Here is a 20,981-nt window from a genome sequence, read left to right as displayed (position 1 = left end):
TGCTTGGGGGGATGCATATCTCATGAGCAACATAGAGGGAAGAGGAGAAACAAAACAAGAAGGACAAGAACATTTATCCCAATGCAAGAGCCTTTTCAGAAATCAGATACATATATTTAGTCATACATGTCTAATCTTGTAGACATCATTTTATATTTAGGTACTGCCTAATCATCTCTGACATCAGCCAACTGACTGTGCTAGCTGAAGAAGAATGCAGGGTCTTCTAAACACACAAGTGTTTGTGCGCTGCCTTCTCTTATTTTTATAAGACTCAGGGCAATTAAATATTGCTCAATAATTAAATATTAGAGGCCACCAGTGATTTAACGTTTGTTGCCTCCTTGTTGACTCCAAGCTTCTATAGCAGTGATGGCTAACTTTTTTCTCATTGGGTGCCAAAAGCGGAAGGAGCACAGGGGGGTCATGTGTGGGCATGCCCACACCCATAATGCTATGCGCGCTTGCACGTTGGGCCAAAAAAAGGCTGAAGTCAGCTGGCCAGCACACGCATGCGCGCTGGAGCTGACAGGGCAACACCTTGCATGCCCTAATAAATGGCTCCACGTACCACCTGTGGCATACGCGCCATAGTTTCGCCATCACTTTTTTTTCCAAAACAAATCAAGGAGAGACAAATAATTGTTCCTTCACATGATTTAAGAAGTAGGCAAAAGTCCATCCAGAGTTATTGAAGTCTATTATAGAAACTAGTTCTTGTTTTGTTATGTGATTTTCTCTTCTTTTATACTCATCTATATGCAAGGAAGTTTTTTTAAAAATCTCATTAACCAGCTATCCACACCTGGATAATATATGAGGGAATAATCGATGTGAGGAAGCAGGGTTTCAACCAGGATGGCACAGCATGTGGCAGACAAATATACAAAGCACTCTGAATAACAGAGTTGGAAGGGACCTTGAAGGTCTTCTAATCCAACCCCCCCCCCCAACAAGCATTTTCCATTCCAGATAATCAAATGTACAGCTGGCCAAACACTTCTACCTGTGCAAAGCCTCTAATTAGATCTGTGGTTTATTGTCTTTTTGTTTTTTCAAATTGTTGTATTAAATTACCTTTCTTTTTTTACTGAATAGGCTAATTAAAGATCGCAATAAAGATATTTGATATGATACCTGCTTTGAGGAAAGGACAACTGCTTTTCAATTAGTCTTTAATTGTAAGACTTAAATATGCTGAATCTGAATAGATAACTTTTGGCTCTGTAATGTTATGGATAACCAGCCGACTGGTTGACAAAGCTACTGTATATACCATCTTAAAGTATAGAGAAACTTTCATCCATATGTTTTACCAGCCTAGCATCAGCAAATTTCACAGGCCATTATAATTAGGCAATGACTGACATCAGCACGAGAAAGACATTGAAATCTGAGGAGGTGTAGACAGCAGCATTTATCCCTTTGACCAAAGGAATATAAGAAATTGCTTAAGGATATTAGGCATCTTTAGGAATAATTTTGCATTAGAATAGGATTACTAACACATTACAGTCCAGACATTTTCAGCAACAGTCATTGGCCATACTGGCTAGAATCTAACACCTTCTAATCTTTTACCAATCTTTACTTGTACTCTCATTTTCTTGAGTCATTTGTTCTTTGGCTAAATCTCTCTCTTCTGTGCTTCCAACTATTCTCCGAGTCTCCAAAACTGGTGGGCAGCTATTCAGGCGATTGAGTCCAATTTGCTACTCAGAGCAGGAATCCAAACTAAAACATCTCTCTGACAGATGTTGCTAAGCATGTGGCAGAAAAATGAGACCACAAAATTGTAATCCATGGAATTTGTTCCATTATTACATTAAAATAACCTTTTTAATGGTTGAGCAAAAAAAGAGGGGGGAAAGTTCTAAAAATAAAAACAAGAATAGAAGATTGTTTCCTCTGACTGGTTTTTTTAAAGAGGTAGGGGTATCTCTATCTTTAAAAAAATATATGAGCTCAGAAAATATTTAAGATACTAATCAGCAGTGGGCTACAAAATATTTCCTTCACATTTTAATTTTAAAATATTCCTCCACTCTGAGGATATACTTACTATCCTACATACCTTAGTGGTTCCTACTGTCAGTTACCATATACAACCATTATTTAAATCATTTTATTTATATTCCATTATAGTTGGCTATTATAATTATTAATTTCCTCATTTAAATTCCAGAGAAAGCTTTGGATATTCTAAATCCACTTTTCTGCTGCACTTCCTTAGGATGCAATTACTTTATTTTGTCAGGCAGAATTTCATTTACACATGGCAACAGACATTGCTGCTTCTACTAGCATGTTGCATGCTGAAATGGGCCAATATGTGGATTTTCCCAACAAGTGCCATTATTAAAATAAATCTAAGTATTGTTAATTGTCCCTAAGAATTGGAAAATGTCCAGGTTGTCACACTTTCTTCTACCAACACCTTTCTAAATTGTACCTCCAACTTCCAGTCAGCAAAAATTATTATTTGCCATGACTTGCATTCCAGCAAATGGTAGAAAAGGATCTCCTAAAAAACTTTTGATATGAATTTCTCATTCTAGTTAAAAGGCAATTGTGACCCACAGTTTGGGAATATCATGAGAAACTATAGCAATAGCACTTAGACATATACTGCTTCATAGTATTTTACAGCACTCTATGGGCAGTTTAACAGAGTCCACATACTGCCCCCAATAATCTGCGTCTTCATTTTACTGACCTTGGAACGATGGAAGGCTGAGTCAACTCTGAGCCGAGAAGACTCAAACTACCAAACTGCTGTTAGCTGGCAGTCAGCAGAATTAGCCAGCAATACTCCATTCTAACCACTGCACCACTTCTTTTTACCAAATCCATAAATTTTACCAAGTGACCAAGTTATCCTAATGCCTGAGCATATGGACAGCAATCTGCCCTGCTTACAAATTCTTATATTTGAAAAATCATATGCCAAGTGAAGGTAGAGGTGGAAAGTCATATTGCAAATTATCTCTCTTAAAATAGCATACACAGCATCTGTGGCTTCTCACTTCAGACTACTTTATTGCCTTATCCCATAGAATTACCCTAGATCAGTGATGGTGAACCTTTTCGGCACTGAGTGCCGAAACCAGAATGCACATGCGTGTGCACGCACTCTTCCACTGGAAACCCAAAGTCCAGGTGGCCGGCGCGCATGCAAACCAGGTGGTCTTTGGGTTTCCAGTACTCCGGTACACGCGGTACAAGACCAGCTAGCCAGCGTGCATGTGTGCACCCGAAACCTGAAGAGCAGTTGGCAATGGTGTGCATGGCCACAGAGAGGGCTCTGCTTGCCACCTCTGGCACACAGGCCATAGATTCACCATCATGGGCCTAGATGCTGCAGCATTAAAGTACTCCATTAACTCCCTTCCTTGTAAGATGTAAATGAAACTCAACCAAATGATGATATAACAGAATGCTCCAATTGGATGCTTCCAGCAGGAAATCTGGGGACTTGTCCAATATACCTGGAAGGCACCAGTTTGGGAAGAATGTTTTAGCATAGTTGATTATTCAGGAAAAACTGAAATGAGGTGGTGTTTATGAGATGTTTCCAAAGAGTGAATAAGCCCAATTTATATGCATTGGGTATTTTATATGAGCGCAAGTCCTTTGAAGTTTCATGATTGTTTGCTTAATTTGGTTAAGCAACACATGTGTTCTAAGAAGAAATGTTTTCTTTAAAAAAAAACCAATACTGATCTTCCAGGTGCTACATATAGTTTAGTTTAGTTTATCCTTTATTTGTATGCCGCCCTTTTCCCTGGGGGGACTCAGGGCGGCTCACAGTTCAAAAAGGGGGGGAGACAAACAGTATTCCACATAGAGACAATACAACATATTAAAAAGAGAGCACAACAGTCACACAATCACACAATTCGGGTGGGGTTAGAATCTTAAGCCCAGGCCAGTCGGGACAGCCAGATCTTTAAAGCGGCGCGGAAGGACTGAAGGGTGGTGAGGGTCCGAATCTCCACGGGGAGTTCGTTCCAGAGGGTCGGAGCAGCCACCGAGAAGGCTCTCCTCCGGGTAGTTGCCAGTCTGCACTGGCTGGAAGATGGAATTTGGAGGAGGACTAATCGATGCTTTCGGATCGGTCTAGTGGAGGTAATTGGCAGTAGGCTAGGATATAGGCCTGATACATACATACGTTGCTAAAGTATTGTTTAGTTATTTAGTTATTGAATAAACCATAGTTGACTAGGTAAGCAACAGGGTGCTGAGCCAAAACCAAACAAAAAACAGGGGACTTCTAAGGAAGAAATGACAAACTGGCCTTTTTACTACACTGGCTTTTTCCTTCAAATCTTAAGGGGAAAAGTGTAATACAAGTTTAAGGACTACATTTATTTTTGAACAATCATAAAAGTTGACTAGAATGTCGATTTTGGAAAATTATAAATGGACTAAGAATTGTGGATTTGAATTAAGAACTTGAAATTAATTATAAGAATAATTCTTGAGAGGAAATGCTGTTGTTTTGAATACTTAAAAATACAATAAGATGGGATTTTGAAGCTTGGACACTAGAGAGAACCAGAAGGAATTTAAGATTACAATTAAAGAAGATGAACACATACATTTGATTCATTAATACAGAATGGAGCAAAATACTTTAACATTGCTTATATTAAAGAATATTTGTGAAAAAGAGATTCAGGAGTTGATTCTAAGAGTGACTGCAATTATAGATATATTGTGTTTGCAAAAGGATATAGAAGAGAAGCAAATTTTACCTGATAAGACAGAGTCTAACTGGAAAATAGATTTAAAAATGATGGACTATGGGAAGAACTTATATACTGCTTCACAGTGATTTTACAGCCCTCTCTAAGCGGTTTACAGAGTGAGCATATTGCCCCCAACAATTTGGGTCCTCATTTTACCAACCTCAGAAAAATGGAAGGCTGAGTCAACCTTGAGCCTGGTGAGATTCAAACTGCCAAACTGCTGGCAGCCAGTGATCAGCAGAAGTAGCCTGTAGTACTGCACTCTAACCACTGAACCACTGTGGCTATACTGGTTGTATAAATGAAACTGGCTGCTATCTTAACAAATGAAAACCTGTGAACTGAGTAACTTGCTTATATTAGATTTACAAAAGATATTTATTGCTTATATTTGATTTACAAAAGATATTTATTAACATTTTGTGAAAAGATTCAAAGAAAAAAAGGGAATAAATGAAGTTCTAAGGCATTAATATGGGGAGTAAGGATCAAGTTTGTTAAAAAATAAGAGGAAAATTTTAGAAACAAAAATGTAAGAATATAAAGTTTGTTTAATTGATCAAAGTAAAAATAGAATATATTGTTAACTCTGGTAACCCTTAGTGGATTTTTTCTGATCAGGACTGAATGACAAGGCTTTAAAGATTTGTTTATAGATAAGAGTTGAGATATGAGATCGTTTGTTGTATTATAAGAGGTAATAAATTATTAAAATTGTTCATATTTGATGTTATGAAGAGGAAGTCATTCTTTTATATATATTTTTTTCTTTTTTGCATTTTTCTTTCTTTTCTTTTTTCTTTTTTTGTACTTTCTATTTTTTCTTCTTATTCTTTTAATTTTTTAGTTTATATTAGTTCTTACTTTTTTAATTGTAATGTTTAATAACTGAGTATTATGGACTCAAATACAGACATATAATGAAAGAAGCAACTGTATTGGAATTAAGTTAAAAACACCTTCTAGGAAATAACATCATAAGATGACTGTCTACTTTCACATAAAATATTGGGGTAATTGGCTAAACTGAGTAATTAGCTTATTACCTGAGGATTTTACTGAGAATTTTATTATAATTCTAAGATAACTTGGATAAAATGTATATCTCGTCTATTTTCTTAAAGAAAACCCAAGGCAGATAGAAAGAAATTAAAGACACAAACTTTTTTAAAAGTTTGTTTTTTATTTAGACTTGCATTACTCAGAAGAAAATGGTATAGAAAATGAAGTTCATTAGGATGTTTTTTTATATCGTAAGTAGAATGGAAAATCCAGGCAAGGATTTCAGCATCTAAACCTGTTTGAGATTTGAGATTTGGCAATAATTCAAAGAATTATCATAATTATTTACAAACTACAAGAAATTGATTTGTACAAATTTTTGTGATAAATGTAAGCCAAGTACACTATGGGTGATCCCCTCCCTCCCTCCACCCCCCCTCTCTCTCACACACACAGACACATATAAAGCCTTATAAAAGTAATTCAAAAATTTTTAAATGGAGTTATTTTTTTAAAAAGTTACATAGACTCCAAAAATGTAATAGGAAAAAAGGACATGCTCATAACCTTTCAGTCTTCATTTCAAATAGGTGATGCCCATTGCCAGATCTGTCAACACATTGATTATATATTTTAATTCTTAACACACCTTATCATCTTTTTAGCACACTGAAAATACTTCTAGTTCATTCATAGTCTTGATATGTGCTGGCTTCACACTTTGTGCTATTCCATCACTTACTTTATTAGATAAACCACAGTAGGACACAATGCACCAAGCCAAAACTAAGAAAATCTCAGAATGACTCAATGTGATTTATGAGTCTAACCTCTTAGAGAGTTGGAGAAAGAAAACTGGATGATTTAGCACTTGCTACATAAAGAATAGGACACAGTACTGGGGAGCTGGCATTGTAGCAGTTTGAGAAACCATAGACTAGGAATGTTCAAGGTCTGGTGAAAATGGTCTGCTGGGAAGAAATTGTGAATTTAGGGGGAGAAGAAATCAACAAAACAGTTTTATGACTTTACAGTAAGCAAAACACACACGATCTCACTTCTGGTTGGTCAGATGCTGGAAAATGCAATGGGGACTGACTATTATTTGTTTCTCTCACCATGTACATGTATAGATCCAAACTAGACTGTGTTGTTTCTCCATGTCATTTAATATATATGGGTACATGTGTAATTTTGTATTTATTTATTTATCTTGTTGGGTTTATGTTTATGTTAGAGGTGGACACCTTTTGAGAGCTGTATGCAACATAATTTCATTTTAATGTATACTAATTAGTGTACATTCAAAGTGGCAAGGTATTCTAAGGCTAAGTCTAAAGTAAGTCATTATATAACCTCTTGGTTTTTGACTACAACAAAATGATTTGAAATCTTTGAACCACTTACATATGCTTGAGAAATGTTAAAGAGGAAGCAGCTAAATCAGGGATGTCAAGCTCAAGGCCCGCAGGCCAAATCCGGGCCACGGGTTGCTTAAATCTGGCTTGTGGGCCGCCCTGGAAAAAAGCAAAGGATCAGCCCGCAGAGCCTCTGCCAGTGAAAATGGAGCTCGGAGAGGTGCATATGACCCTCCCAAGCTCCATTTTTGCTGGCAGAGGGTTGCAGGAAGCTGTTGCAGCCAAAAATGGAGCTCAGGAGCCCATTTTTGCTGGCAGAGCATTCAGGACACCACAGGCACCCCGACATATGTGACTTCAAGCTGGCCATGCCCCCCAACCCCCCTTGAGGTCAAACACAACCTTGATGTGTCCCTCAATGAAATTGAGTTTGTCACCCCTGAGCTAAATAATACAGGCAGGTTGAATTCTTGGACTTCAATATTCATGGTAGAATAGGCAAATCTGATAGAGATGGAGCTACCTTTAGACTACTAAATAAAGGCCTTACAATGCTGCCTTCATACTAAAGCCTGTCCAGTGCTTGAGTAAAATGGGTCCAAATAATCAGTTTTCTCCAAGTTCCTCTGAAGCTGAAGACTGACCATCCATTCTACTACTTTCCCTGAAAGGGGAAGATTGGAGACCACACAATAGTTGTACAGGATCAGAAATGGCTTCTTGTGGCGAGGTTACACCACAACTTCCCCTCCATTCAAAGAAGCTGGCACCAGAGACCATCTCCTTGAAAGCTTTAAGCATCTGAGAGAAATCTGGATCTGACAAGCAGGTGACCAAGCTAAAAGATTGGAAAACGCTGTCTAATTCTCAGAATCAACAACCATGCATGGTATTATCCCAGGCATTTTACCTGGAACAGACCATTTGGAGTCTGGCTTGAGCAGGTTCAAGTAACTCTATCTCACACATAAAAAGAATATTTCTCACAGTAGCATTTTCACAAATGAATGTGGCTTTTGGGAATCAAAGAAAAAATTGAAAAGCAAGAGCTGACAGGTTATACTGTGTTACATGTGGAACCAGGCTTTGGTTAAATGGGAGCTGTATGAAGATAGAAAAGGCAACACAGTTTCTGTACAAAAATGTTCAATGAGATGATTTTAGAAAATGAATGACTTTGTGCCTGGAAATGTGGATGAAATGGATTAAATGGAGCAGAGCTAGCATTAGAAAAAAATAAAAAGGAACTTGTAGACTAGCTTAACACTAGTTTAATCTGAATGTTTTATGATTCTTCCAATTGTGCTTTCTTCCAGGAAAAAAAGTACAGTATTGATGCCCAAATAAAAACAATGTTCAGCAGAAGCATCTGCAGCCAAGGTGGTGCAGTGGTTAAATGCAGCACTGCAAGCTACTGCTAGATCAGCAGGTCAGCGGTTCAAATCTCACCGGCTCAGGGTTGACTCAGCCTTCCATCCTTCCGAGGTGGGTAAAATGAGGACCCAGATTGTTGGGGGCAATATGCTGACTCTCTGTAAACCGCTTAGAGAGGCCTGAAAGGCCTATGAAGCGGTATATAAGTCTACTGCTATTGCTATTGCTATAAATAAGTCAAGGCCTTGGTTGTGTGATTGTGGCCACCACTTTGACTTTTTTGACATCATGCTGCAGTTGCCCCTAATTTACAGGATTCAGAATAAGAAGTTTGAAATACTCTGTATTTTTATTCTGAGAAGAAAATGAATCTATGTGAAAGGGCAAATTCATCCTATGAAAATGAGCTATTGATATACAATTTTTAAAAAATTGTGTCACAAAGCATGTTTATATGGCCTAGTTTTCTTAGAGGTTTTCCCACCAAGACTCTGGGTTTAGTAGTGACTTCACAGAGAAGTGAATATTTCTATGTATTTGCAATTGAAATGAAATTTCAGATAACTTCAATCACTGGATTCTGGCTGAAACTTTATCTATTAGCAGTCAGGGCAATCTTACCAATTATGGCCTTGATCAAACAAAATAAAAATAAACGAATCATTGAATTGTAAATAAAAATAAAAATGCTTGGGTACAGAAAGAGATAGGCGAATAAAAATCCATGAATGACTACATGCTTCTCCGATGAGAAATTTTGACAAAATTTTAAAAGGGGGGGGGGGGAATACAACTAAAACAACTAGTATTTTTCCTTCAATCTTCGCCTGCATTTCCTTAGCATGATAAGTCTGATCCAGATGGTCCTCTTACCTTTTGCAGCAGATGTGGATGAGAGGAGGCCGAAATCTATTCTTTCAGTGAAGTTCAGTGATACAACAGTCACCAAATGGCTATGGAAAGTGAATTAATATTGCAGGATCCAACCTGGGTCAGTTACTGGGACCATAGGTTTTGTGTTCCGATCTTTCAGATTCGTGCTGGAGCCCATCTTCAGGGAACTTTTCTCTAGCAGTCTATAGTCCTGGTGAGATTGGATCCTACAACATTATCCTGGGACACATATATTCACCTTCATTCATGAACTAATATTCTTGGAGAGAAGGGATTCTGTTTCTAACTAGCTCAGCAATTACATATGAATGGGATCAGCATTGAAGATAAAATAAGAAGAAAGGGCATATGTTTCTTCTTTTGCCAGTACTAAGACAGTACTTATTGCATACTTCATGGTTGCTGATTTTGAATAGCTAATTGCCTCAGGAAATTTGTGTCACCTTTCCTTAAATAATTTCCATGAGATGCAAGAAGACGGATGTTCACCCTGTTTTATTGATTTGTTATGGACAGCAGATGACATTCCACTGACACCTAATAGAAAACAGGTATATATATACTGTATGTGTGTGTATACACACATATTCGTAGATTTTCACGGGTGTAGGTATGCTGGTCATGTTGTATTCGGGTCTTTACAAAAAGACCAGCATATTTACAACAAGATTCAAAGACAAAAGTTTCCAGTCCAACCTTTCTCAACCACTGTCTTCCAGATGGGTTAAGACTACAATTCCCAGAAGTCCCATCAGACTATGGTTCTACAGGCAGGCAGTTCTAAAAAAAAAATACTGACACTTTTCAGAAATATTTTAGATTATATTAATGTACTGTACATCCGGAAAAAAATATCCCACAAGATTTTGCAATATTTCTATTTTGAGCTTCCTGGAACACTTGAATTCATTTCTGTTCCCTGCTGAGTACACATTGTTGTAACTTATACGAATTCTTATGAAACTCATTGACTTCAGGAACATGTGTACTTGGGACATCCTCCGAACTTAACAATGTCTGCTCATTTGATCTTAAAATAATTATTGACCAACTGTATTAATGCAGAATGTGGTACAAAAAACCTCTGCTCTAGTAATCTTATTATTATAAAGAAAATTGAGTTTTCCTTCCATGACTTATTTATTTATTCATATTTGTTCAATCAATTTATATCCTGTCTTTCTTCCTAGAGGTCCCATGCCTCTATTCCTCCCCTCCTCCCACCCCAAAAAATCCTATTGGTTACATTGGGCTGATACATTGTGTAACTGGCACAAAGCTATCCAACAAGCTTATATGGCTGGTGCAAAATTTGAATTTAGAATTCCCTACTTTTAATCCAATACATTAATTACCACAATACAATGGCTATCCACACATTTATCTAGACACAAATCTGTCAGAAATGCTCCTTGGAGAATACAGAATCTGCCTTCCTATTATTTTATGAAACCTTGTGCCAGACTAATATGTGGCATTGTGACATCTTGAGCCCCTTCACCATTGATCAGGAAAACAACAGTAGTGTGGAAAGGAATGGGACAAAAACATGGGTTGAATGTGGAAACTTGGCATCATTCCAAGGACCAATCTCAATAATTAAGAACTCCCAGTCATTATGACTGCCTGTGGTTGCTATTGTCCTTCCCTCCCACAATCCTGATCTCCTTAACTCCCTCCATCTGTTTAATCACAGAACAGCATCACCCATGCTATCCCCCCAAACTCAACTGCAGAAAGCAGAAGACAAGCAGCCAGAAGAAGTATTGAAAAGCCTTTTATTCCCCACCATCCTCAAGCCAATCTCCAACTTGGTGCCTCAGAAGAAATGCATTTGCAAATGCTTTGCAAGGAAAATGTTACTTTTAATGAGGGAGAAAAGCAACAACATAGAAGAAAGATTTCCCCGATCACAACAATACCCACAGGAAACATAATTCAAGGGCTGGAGAAATGGGGGTGAGAGGAATAGGGTGGAACTCAGGGTACTTACTTAACATCCAAGGCACACTCTAGGAAAGAGGAAACAGTGTTAGACTACACTGGAAACACAAATAGGGTTTCAAGAGAAGCTCTACCAGGATAGTAATTGACTTCTACCTGGATCCAAGAACTCAGGAGTTATCCAGACAAGGCATCTACCCCTCAAACCCACAATCCATTGGGATGTCATCTACTACAGAATGCTGACTTCACTACTATGCATCCCTAGCAAAAGTAGCAGTTTAAAAAACTGCTATTGCAGAATACAAGGGATGATAGGATGAAAAAGCAATGTGGAACCCATTATATTTCATGTAATGCAATTGATTTGACCGAATAGCTGTGGTTAACATTGTAGTAATACATTTCATAAAATATAAGCAAAAATTGTCTTGTGGACCCCCTAGATGATTCTCATAGAGCCCTGGTGTTCCAGAATTGTGGTTTCAAGACCGCAGAACTAGAGCAATCCACCATAGAATTCCAGCCACAATTTCCTGTAAGTACAATGTATGAAAGCAAAAATTATAGGCTAAGTAAGGGAACAATCTTTCCTTTTATCACTTTTGGACATGATGCACGCCATGTCTTAAATGAATAAAAGTGCTTTCATGACATATGGTGATTGAATCTTTTCAGCTCTCTGAGCTATCACTGGGGTGGGGGGTTCTCTCTGTGTGTGTCTCCCTCCCTCCCTCTCTTTCTTTTAGCCTACTTTAACTTCTATCAGTCTACCTTACCTTCAAATTGATGCCCTCTAGATACTTTGGGATCTTGACTGTTAGGGGACCAAGGATGGCCATGGGACCTAGGATGAGAGCAGCTGCTATTAGCAAGTTACAAGCTCAATGTCTATGAAGATTCTCAGTCATCCAGGTCATGGTTTGTTTTAAAAGTGCTTTTTCAAGAGGCAACTGGACTTTCTTGTTTTTCTTCAAAGACATTTCACTTGTCATCCAAGAAGCTTCATTTTAGGAAATGATAAAGAACAATACTTGAATAATGATTATGAGCTGCTCATTCAATAAAATGCCTCTCTAGTTATCAATAGTTTACTTCAGAGCAGGAAGGAAAGACTGATTCAGCATGATAAATAAAGTTACTGGCCTTTCTTCTTAATGAAAGTTCTCTCTCTCTCTCTCTCTCTCTCTCTCTCTCTCTCTCTCTCTCTCTCTCTCTCTCTCTCTCTCTCTTTCTCCATCCCTCCATTCCTCCTTCCCACACAAGTGATCAGATATCTGTTCCAAAATGAAAGAAAATAATTTTGTAAGGATTATTCTAATTATAGCTATGGTGATTTGTGACTTATGGGTGATCTGTTATGATAAGCACTTCATCTTACAGATGTCCAGGTAAAGTCAATCTGCTTGGGAAATCAACAGGTCTGCCCCACTAATAGCAGCTTATTTGTCTCCTTGTCAGAAGTCAAAGACCTTCATTGCAATCAATTGCACTCCACTCTAGGGCTGCTGGGGTGATGTGTGCAGCATGACTAGTTCAGTTGTTGAAAGTCACATGTACAACTGACCTAATTGTTAGGTTTTTTTAGTTGTGAATATACAGAATGTACGTATTAAATATGAACCTAATATATGTGCTTATAGCTTATTGTGACTATGTTATTGTAAAACTGAAATACTTTCTTGTAAATAAGTTTCTTGTAACTGATCATATAATGAAGTCTGCGCTAGCCTCCCACAATTTGGTGCCCTCCAGAAGTTATACTACAATTGCTATTATCTTCAGACATAATAGTCTGGCTGGGATTCTGAAGATGTAGTCCCTGCCCACGTGAAAGATGGCAGTGGAACAAAGTGCCTTAGGTCAGCGGTTCTCAACCTGTGGGTCGCGACCCCTTTGGGGGTCGAACGGCCCTTTCACAGGGGTCGCCTAAGATCATCCACCTCCACCGGCATCACTCATGCTCAGGAGCACGTCCTGAAGTGGCAGGTGCATGAAGAGCACCGGATGGCAAAGCAGCCTCCTCCCGGCTTCAGGTGCAACCCAGATGTCACCCCGCCCGGGTCTACATGCCAGGGAAAGGCCAAGGCGCTTAAGGGGAGAGAGACGGTTTCTTCTGGGTGGCGAAAGAAAGAAGAAAGAAAGAAAGAAAGAAAGAAAGAAAGAAAGAAGAAAGAAAAGAAAGAAGAAAGAAAAGAGAATGAAGAAAGAAGAAAGAGACGAAAGGAAAGAAGGAAAAGAAAGAAAGAAGAAGAAAATGGAGGGAGGAATGGAAGAAAGAAAAAGAAGGAAAAGAAAGGAAAGAAAGAAAAGAAAGAAAAAGAAAAGAACGAAAGAAAGAAAGAAATAAAGAAAAGAAAGAAAGAAAGAAAGAAGAGAAAGAGAGAAAACTGGTGGGTGTGTGGGGGGAATGGAATTCAAAAAAAAGTAAACTTAATAAAGTGAAACTCAATGAAACCCGACTGCTGTTGGAGGCAGTGGAGGGAGGTCGTTTTATCCTGGAAAATCCAGCCTGGCTGATCTTCTCCCAAACCAAGATTGGCAGATTAATCACTATGCTTTAATTATGGTCATTTGTAATAATGAAAATACATCTTGCATATAAGATATTTACATTACAATTCATAACAGTAGCAAAATTACAGTTACAAAGTAGCAACGAAAATAATTTTATGGTTGGGGGGTCACCACAACAAGAGGAACTGTATTAAAGGGTCGCAGCATTGGGAAGGTTGAGAAGCACTGCCTTAGATCAAGAATGAAGTAATTGCTAGCTAGAGTCCAAATGATAAATCTTGAGAATATTATGTGTTTGGCATCCTGGTTCAACTTATGTTTGTCTCGATGATTCAGTTTTCAAAACTTCTGCATCAGATACAGATAGGTTTTGGCAAAGATACATTTGTGATGGCTGAATCATCTGCCAATTAGTCTATGCAAGAATTTTTTTTTCTCTGCTGGTTAAAAAAGGAATAAAATGAGGTTTTAAAAGTAAAATGAGTGTGATAAATAAATCTTTGTCAAATTCAGTGGAGTTTCCTAAATTCACTCTATGTCACCATGATGCTTTTGGAAAATAAGCCATTCCAAAATATTGAAGAATTTTGTTATAACCAGCAACTCATTAACTACAGGAAATATCATTCAGTATATGAGCACTACAGGAGGGAAAATACCGTTACATATAATTTGAAACACAGGATTACAGTAACAATTGAATTCACATTTGCTACACATATTTCTCAAGTATCCATCAAAGAGATCAATAAATTTATGAAGCTAAATCAAAATAATATATAATTAATCAAGCCCACATATAAGACATTTCTACTGTTTTATGCAAATGAAATGTACTACTACTTATATGTCTATCTTTTTTCAGCAATGCAGCAATTCAGAACAGTGCTAGGTCTACTAATTCTGACATGTGTTTTAGATCGGACAAGTGGAAGCAATTACTTTCAGCAATATACTGGAAATTCAATTTTACACATTGTTGACAGTTCTAGTTTTGATACACCATTGTCAAAATTCAGAAAAAAAGGCTTGTGCTTATTTAAAACATAAGCTTTGTTGAATACAGTATAAATCATATTTGGTTTAAGAGCTGAAAAAAATGCATTCTCAGCAGGACTGGTGATCTGCTATACAGTGGGGGCAATATTTTAAATGTGAGGAATTCATTTTATTGAAGGTCCAGAATTTCATTTTTGCTGAAACAAGATGCAGAGTGTGCAACATTTTCGACTCTTAATATCAAACCCATGTGCAAAAAATATCACTTATGCACACTTACTAGACTTCTGTATTGATGTTATAAATCTGGAAACAATCTACATGCAGGAAAGGTGTTTAGCTGCTGGTTATCCCTCACTCTTGACTTCCTCCACTTGATCAATCATTGCGTAAACCCGTATTGTGGAACAGAAATAATTTTTATTTGTTTATGTATTTATTTGCTTCTTTTTTTCCTCTGCCGAGCAGCCAGGGCAGCTAAGGAAACTTTAAAACATCTTAAAATTAGAAAGTATTTTCACTTAGAAAGTATTTTTATTGTATTAATTTAGTCATAAAATGGTTTTGCTGTGTATTTGTGTGTGTGTGTGTGTGTCTGTGTCTGTGTGTTTGTTTGTTTCAGCATAAATCTGGAACACCTCAAGCAATTTCAGCTAAATTTGGTATACAGATGACTACTCTCTGGAAAGAATTATTGTGTGGGTAAGAAACCCCTAAAGCCCTGTTAAGACACAGCTTGTTGTGCCTTAAAATGGCTTCTACTGTGCAGTGCAATGGAGTTGCAATGGTAACGGCTTCACAGTATTCCACAAGGGGGCTCCCTCTGTTAAAGGGGAAATTACGTTTGGTCCAGACAGTTTCCCCCTATAAATAAATATGCAGGCAACACCGGGTTATTGGCTAGTCCTTTCATAATTAAGACCCTGTCAATTGAGTTTTTACAGATTTGCTAACACCTGAGAGGGGTGGTGCAAGGGAGTGTGAGAACAAGAGAAGGCTTCTCTTTCTTTTTTCAGAAAGATGAGTCTCTGATAGCAGATCTTCAAAAGAGCCTCTTCTTTATATTTTTAGAAACTGAGCAGTTTCATATCAAGGAAAGGCAGCTTTTACATACACAGGCCCTCTTCCCTTTAGAGCTTTAAAGCTTTTTTGAACAAGTTAAATAGTATTCTGCAAGGAATCAACAATTGGTGCCGATCTTTCAGTGCATATCATAATTATAATGTGTATCAATTCATAACCTAATGGCCACATCGTGCACCAACTGCAACTTCCAGACAACTTAACAAGGGGAGTTCTACAGACAGGGCATAGCAGTAATCAAAACAGGAATTTGAATTTATTATTGTTTGCAGTATACATTTATCTAACTGAATTGTCTATTACACAACATTAAATTTAGCTATCATGCAGAATTCACATTTTGTAAAGCAGTTCACCAATTTTAAACATTTACATATTAGGGAAAGCCCAGATAAAAATGCATCAAAATGTACAAAAATGCATTATATTTTGGGGAAGTCTTTGGAAATAGGTAGCAATAGGTAGAGAAAAGTACATTGGGGAAAATGTACAGTAAAATCCATACAATTTAATACAATTTTTTTTTTTAAAAAAAAAACAAGCTTGATGAATTAATTTTAATTGATTTACGAAAACCCCACACCCCACAAACTTAGAAAATAAGATACTGAAAAACCCTTGAAATATATTTGGCTGTTCTTATGATCTGTATCAGCAGTTCTCAACCTGTGGGTCAGGACCCCTTTGGGGGTCAAACGACCCTTTCACAGGGTCGCCTAAGACCATCGAAAACCATACTTCGATGGTCTTAGGAACCAAGACACCAATTTGATGGTTGGGGGTCACCACAACATGAGGAACTGTATTAAAAGGTCATGGCATTGGGAAGGTTGAGAACTACTGATCTATGTGCAAATAAATTATATAAATAATGTAAATGATTCACCTAAGGAATCATCATTGCACAGAGATCAAATATTTATTTATTTATTTATTTATTATTTATTTATTTATTTATTTATTTATTATGTATTAGTTGTCAAACATGTACAAGATAGCAGGTATAAGTATGAACATGGACATGAACAAAGGAAATGAATACAAATAAATGGGGATAGTAGGTACGCTGGTGCGTTTATGCATGCCCCCTTTAGGGACCTCTTAGGAATGGGGTGAGGTCCATGGTAGACAGTTTGAGATTGAAACTGTGAGGGTTTGAGGCTGTAACAATGGAGTCAGAACTTTCCCATTCATAAACACTTATTGATTATTAGTACATATTGCTTAGCCCTAGCTGTAGACTAACTGCATATAGTCACTGCCCCATTGTAACCACTAATGAAACCATTCTTCAGTTCTAGAAATCTTCTCTTCTGAAGTCTAAATCAATGTCTGAAGATGAAAGAGTTGTCCAGGACTCATAATAATTGTTGAAGGACACTTCTCAGAAGCTGTAACTTCAGGGTCATTTGTACTTTTCAAACACATAGTAAATCAATTTTCACAGAGACACAGATTTAGTGATTTGGAATAGAATTTTTTTAGAGTGTTAGACAAACACTGTGTTCCCAGGATAGTGCTACTCATTTCTGGGGAGTTTATCCTGTGATCACATTTATTTATTTATTTATTTATCAAATTCAGGTGCCACTCATCTCACACTTCGAGGTGATATCCTGCAAAGTACCTGGAATGCATCTCCTTGGATTGCACACAGCATTACTTGTTACAAAATGCTTTGGACTAGCCCCGGCCCTCTCCATGTGCTATCCGAACATCTCTTTGCACTTTGCCATTAGTGACGCAAGATCTTTTACAGGGAGGTGCTTTGTAAATATGAAACAACAGATGGTTCTTTTACCATCCAACTAACAGCGTTCCTGTGGTTTTCACACATCTTCCATCAGATAGTCTGATTCCATTATCTTGGCTCTATAACAAAGCGAATATGTTTAAAATAAATAATTGCTGGGACTGACATCAACATAAAAGTTTTTGTCCCCTGATCCTGGAACAATCTTGGTGATTCAGAAATAATTGAAACGTTCTCTATCTTAGCTCAAGGCCAGACTAGACATGATGTGAGCAACTATGCTTGTGTAGCCATGAGTCTTTCCGCTTACACATAAAGTGGGGGAATTAGACCAATTTCTCAAAAAACAGATATGTTAAATTAGAAACTATTGCCCTAAAAGGAAAGTGTCATCAAATAGAGGCCATGGATTGTATACAACATATATGTAAAGATGTATAATTGGAACTTTGTGCTCTATTTAAATAGAAAGCAACAATGAAGGAGGTTGTGAACAAGGTCCTTATTCCCATGCTCAATCTAATGAATAGTAATTCAAGGTCTCCCCACGCTCCCTTCGTTATTGTTAAGCAGAATATATATCAAAAATATGCAAAAAGTGCCTTAAAGGTGAAGAAAACTCTCTCTTCAGAATCGAGGTTGCACACAGTTCATTTATGCCCTGTTTTCCTTTCCACTTTCTTTCATATGAAGTTTCTTTCATATATGACAGAGAAAGGTAAAGAAAGAGGGAAAGGGAAGGAGGTTGACTTCTCTTAGAGTAACCTGTGTAAAATAATGATTCATCAGAACTCTTTAGAAAACTTGGAGCACAGTATTCTTAATTCAATATTGGTTGTTTAGTCTTGTCTTTGTGGTTTAATTAAAGGTATAGATCACATTTCATACAAAACCATAGTGAATAAAATGCAAGACAACAAAAATTAAAACCAGTGCTAGTAATCAGCAAAACACCATCAGCACAAACAAAAGGCCTGCCTGAAAAAGTAAATCTTAAGCATTTGATTTATTCCAGATGTTGGTCTGAAATAGAGGATTCACATAGAAACATACACTTTGAAATGGGACACCTGGCCATCCAACTTACCTTGACACAGACCGAGACAAAAATGCCTCAGGCCATGGAGCACTGAACAATGCCCTTTAGATAGGTTTCCTTTCTCACATGTGAACCAAATTGTCAATCCAGATTGCATTTACTTTGGTCTGGGAGACTTTGTCCTCTCCTGCCTGTTTTGCAGAATACCCAGTGAGCAGCTATTCAAATAAATGCAAGAGAGAAGTGGTTCAGCCTGAAATGCTTGACGGGAATTTGGAGTGATTCTGGATCACTGACCCCTGACCAAAGTCGATCACTAGCTGCAGTGAAGTCCAGAGATGTTGCCTTGGCAACTAATGCCAATTAGCACTGCCGGTACAGTGAGGCTAGAAGTAAACCAGGATCATCAGGTCTTGTTCTTCTTAGAGATTGGAAATAATGGGATTTAACTAGCCGATATGGAAAAAAACAACACATTGTAAAAGCCCAAACAAAGGAGCTGTGAGTCAGAGGAGGCAAACAGCCATTGCAGGCTTAATAGCCATTCTCTCTGCCTGTAGGATTTTTCAACCGTCAAAATTCAGTCCAGCCCAATAGAGGTGGGTGTTTAAGCATAGATTATCAATAAGGAGCTCTAACAAGATAAACACATTTAATGTCAACAATTTCAACAAGCATGCTTCTTCTCCTTTTTAAAACTTAAGTCTTAATGCTTTACAGATTTCACAGGAAATCTCCTATCAGCCAAGCATGATTGCACAAATAAAGCATCTCCATCTTTCAGACAATGTGTGGGCCAATTGTTTGCTGGAAAAGTAAAAACGGCAGACGTTTAAAAAGAACGATACTCTTTTATGCCAGTCATACCCTTGCATGTAAGGGCAAGAGCAAAACTTCCTTGGTAATAGACCAGTGGTTTTTAAGTTTACTTTTTGCAAGCTCCTGCTTGCTTTTGAATGGAAGGAATGCCACTGCAAAAAAAAATTCTCTGCGGCCCTGAACAAAACGTCAATTAGTCAAGCAACAGATAACATTCTATGATGAGTGCACCTGGCAAATTCTTACAACCAAGTTTATTTACTCCTTCGATGTAATGTCTCAGGAAAATTGATGCTGTTTTTCATTAAGGCTTGACTAAAGGCTAAGGCTCTTATAAGGAAGAAAATTCTTTGGAAAAGAAACAACTATTTTAAAAGGCTTTCTACTGCCACTCTACTTATGAGTAAATTCCCAAGGATCTTGGAATTATCAAGTACTTGATACTGCATGTTTATGTGTCTTTTTATTTTGGTAAGGAGCTTGGAAAAAGCAGGCATTGATGCTCCACTAAGTGTCAGCCAAATGGGTTAAATCGAGAAAAAAGAACTGATTCAAGGACATTATATGAGTTTTGGATTTGGTTCCAGAGCCAAATACAACACAGCCTAACCATCATGCCTCAGGGAGCGTGTTGTTGTGCTTAGCATGGTGAGTTACACATTGGCCAAGCTTGAACTAAACATTTCTGAATGATGCTCTCCAGATTATTTCCTTGGAACAGCTCTGCATAAACGGCTCTGATCAATTTGTTTCATTGCTGAACTGCCCTTATAGTAGTCAATCTCAATTTACCTTCCTAGGCCTTGGCCTTGACCTTGAGCAAGAAATATAATGAAAACAATCTTGTCTCTGCTTTTAAGACAAGATAACTTTTATTGTCATTAATTTTTATTGTCATTATTTTTTATTGTCATTAAATTTTTCACTGGCCTACATAAAAAATGAAATTCTGTTGCCTGCTATCAAAAGAAAGTGTGTAGCTACCCAAACACATCCATAACACACATATACATATGCTACAGTATATAAATACATAAATATATACAACATCAACCATCTGTTCCAAACTCAGCTGGCCATTAGAAGCCACTTTCTTCAGCCTGAAGAATAAAGGGAGCATTGGAGTAACATGGTGGCAGAATGGTCCATTCCCCAAGTTATTTGTTCTCTGGTCCATTTCTAAACAGATGCGCAGTTAAGCTCTGGAAAAAGCTTTGCTTGTATTGTTGAAAGCATTTGATGTATGGAAGTAGTAGTGGCATATGGCACAATAATCTCTTCTCCACCACAACCACCATTAAATCTCTTCCATTTATAACAATCTGAAGAATAAACCTTTATCTTTTATGCCCAGCTTTGTCCCTCTGCTTGCTTATATCTTTCAATGAGAATGCCCTTTCTCTTTCCAGACTGTCGTGCGGCATCGTATTGCCGACATAAAGCAGCCT

General features: G+C 37.6%; 1 long non-coding RNA gene across 1 annotated transcript; it reads right to left on the bottom strand.

The window, feature by feature from the left end:
- Positions 1-17,222: 17,222 nt before the first annotated feature.
- LOC116517040 lies at positions 17,223-18,943 on the bottom strand. Its single transcript, XR_004256414.1, has 2 exons — positions 18,763-18,943; positions 17,223-17,794 (listed from the first exon to the last, which is right to left on the bottom strand). It is a non-coding gene; the product is annotated as an uncharacterized LOC116517040 (long non-coding RNA).
- Positions 18,944-20,981: the final 2,038 nt, after the last annotated feature.

The sequence above is a fragment of the Thamnophis elegans genome, chromosome 1, assembly GCF_009769535.1.
Source record: "Thamnophis elegans isolate rThaEle1 chromosome 1, rThaEle1.pri, whole genome shotgun sequence".
Lineage (NCBI taxonomy): Eukaryota > Metazoa > Chordata > Lepidosauria > Squamata > Colubridae > Thamnophis > Thamnophis elegans.
The sequence above is the reverse complement of the archived record's forward strand: the minus strand, read 5'-3'. Positions and strand labels throughout refer to the sequence as shown.